The sequence below is a fragment of the Rutidosis leptorrhynchoides genome, chromosome 1 (genome assembly GCF_046630445.1).
Source record: "Rutidosis leptorrhynchoides isolate AG116_Rl617_1_P2 chromosome 1, CSIRO_AGI_Rlap_v1, whole genome shotgun sequence".
In the NCBI taxonomy this organism is placed as follows: domain Eukaryota; kingdom Viridiplantae; phylum Streptophyta; class Magnoliopsida; order Asterales; family Asteraceae; genus Rutidosis; species Rutidosis leptorrhynchoides.
This window is the reverse complement of record NC_092333.1, coordinates 324,549,083-324,552,318: the sequence shown is the minus strand read 5'-3', so window position 1 is coordinate 324,552,318 and position 3,236 is coordinate 324,549,083.

Here is a 3,236-nt window from a genome sequence, read left to right as displayed (position 1 = left end):
TAGATTTATCAAGAAGATATGTTCTCGATATGTTTGGAGACTAAATAGAATGTAAGAGTCGTGTACATGGCACATGATGATGTTAGAGTCTGTGAATCATCACGTTTTATTAGAAACTCAGCATGACTTACTATAATATAATCACGTTGATCAAGTGTCATTATATTATACTAACTCATGCTTCAGTTCCCAACACTACTTCAAAAACATTCATATTTTAAATTCGAAGGTTCGCAGAATATAGAACTAAAATAGTTTATACGGATAGTGCAGAGAGATAATTAATATCGAACGAGAATATTTATGAAGATATCTTTAGAAATATTGAGGATATTAATAAAGAAAGGTACGATGATATCTTAGGATTTCAAAATTAAATTGTGATGAAGAAATTTATTCACGATGATTTGGAGTGGTTACGGAGTAAAGTATTCACTAAAGATTTCAGCAGGTATTGAATCATTTGGATTCTTTGAAGTCAAACTTATTCTTTGTGATTTGTCCACGGCTTCCTTCATAGTTTCGCATAATCCGCTTTTCGGTATTAAATTTTCTATTGAGTGATTCCAATACTCCATTCTTTATCATCAAACTTTTGACGGTTAAAGTCGTGTATAGTTTTTGCTGCTGTATTCAGCTTTTCAGAATTTTAGAATGGAAGATCATAATTCTAAGAGATAAATGTAATATGTTTACATATAACTGTTGATGTAGACATGCTACGAGATTTCAAAATACTGATTGCTGATTCTCGGTATTTGGTACGACAATTCTTGTTATCAGATGCAGATGAGTAGATGATAGGATTTCAATGAATATAATAATTTTTCATAAAGTCAAAGATCAATGATGTTGCTGGTAAGTTTACTGCTAATGTAGTGGGATATAAACGGTTTTCCGGTATCGATGACGAAAGGCAACTTATATATATCAGGGTTATAATAAGCTAATACGATTGAAAAGTCAAAGTTGACTTACTGGAGCTGTGACAAAACTGGCTATCTCGAACAGCAGATGCAAAGTTATTTTTGGTAATAATAACGCTAAAGGAATTAGCACAGCTACGTGTTAAACGTTTACTCAGGTTCCGAGTGTTTTCAGGTGCATAACTATATGCATCAATCTTTTCTCCCGTAAATGAAGTGCGGTTGGTTCATCATCTCGATTGAGGTGTTTTCAAGAATCATGAAAGGGTTGAACGCAGAATGTAATCGTGAAGATACAAATGATGTTTAAGACGAAATCAAGTGGCAACTTGAAGAATTGTTTAGTTTCGTATGTTATAATCAATATTTTAATTCATTTTAATTGTCCAATGTTATTAGTCCACAGTCGATAGTCCACAGGTGACAGTCCAATAATTCATATATAGTTTAATATATAATATTCGAATTAATTAATACGTGTCGTGACACGTATACGTCTCAGACTCGATCACAACTCAAACTATATATATTATTGTAGAATCAACCTCAACCCTGTATAGAGAACTCGATCATTACTGCATATAGAGTGTCTATGGTCATTTCAAATTATATATATAGATGTGTTGATATGATATGTCAAAACCTTGTATACGAGTCCCGATATTTAAAGTGCGTAAAATAAATAACAGAAAATTAAATAACGATAAATAAAGTGCGTAAAGTAAATAACAGAAGTTAAATGACGATAAATAAAATTGCGAGAATGTATATTGCGATAAAATAAATTGTGATAATTAAATTGTGATAAATAAATTGCGATAAATAAAATGTAATCAGTTAGCTATGAACAGTTAGCTAGGATTTTGTTAGCGTGGATTCTTAACAAAATTTCTCATAGTTAATTTGTTTATTTCTAACAAATTTTATTTTGTCCAATGTTTTCTTCATTATGCCACTTGTCGGATTCTGATAGGTCAAAATCCAAATATGAAATTGAATGAAAATGGTTATTCTGTGATGAACGGATTCGTATAGCTGTGGTTGCAAATAGGATAGTAAATGACTGTTGAATCAGATTCGAAGAATGTACAGTGTAACTTATTAATGTGAAATCTAAATATTCCTCGGGTATTACCTACCCGTTAAAATATTTTCACCATTAACAGTTTGTACAATAAAAATTTTAAATTACAATTTTTATGAAAACATATATACATATATATTTTCTTCAGACGTAATTATGAATTTAATGAGTCAATGTGATATTAAACTCATCAGATTTACGACTAGAACTAGAGTACATAATCTCTAAAATATTAGAGATTACATAATCACCATGAAGGACGAAGATAGTTTATGTAGAACGATTCGTAGAACGATGATTATGCTTGAGGTATAGATTGCGAGGTTGAGACGTGTGATGATGTTGTTGTTGTTGGTACTGGTTATGCTGCTGGTGCTGCTGATGGTGGTATTGTTGCTGTCGGTGATACAAGTGTTGTTGGTGCTAAGGTTGGTGTAGTGACCTGAACTTTTCCATGTTTATATATATTAATTGAGATTGATATTTACATGATTAAATGTTTCCAACATGTTAAGCAATCAAACTTGTTAAGACTTGATTAATTGAAATATGTTTCATATAGACAATTGACCACCCAAGTTGACCGGTGATTCACGAACATTAAAACTTGTAAAAACTATATGATGACATATATATGGATATATATATAGTTAACATGATACTATGATAAGTAAATATATCATTAAGTATATTAACAATGAACTACATATGCAAAAACAAGACTACTAACTTAATGATTTTTAAACGAGACATATATGTAACGATTATCGTTGTAAAGACATTTAATGTATATATATCATATTAAGAGATATTCATACATGATAATATCATGATAATATAATAATTTAAAATCTCATTTGATATTATAAACATTGGGTTAACAACATTTAACAAGATCGTTAACCTAAAGGTTTCAAAACAACACTTACATGTAACGACTAACGATGACTTAACGACTCAGTTAAAATGTATATACATGTAGTGTTTTAATATGTATTTATACACTTTTGAAAGACTTCAATACACTTATCAAAATACTTCTACTTAACAAAAATGCTTACAATTACATCCTCGTTCAGTTTCATCAACAATTCTACTCGTATGCACCCGTATTCGTACTCGTACAATACACAGCTTTTAGATGTATGTAATATTGGTATATACACTCCAATGATCAGCTCTTAGCAGCCCATGTGAGTCACCTAACACATGTGGGAACCATCATT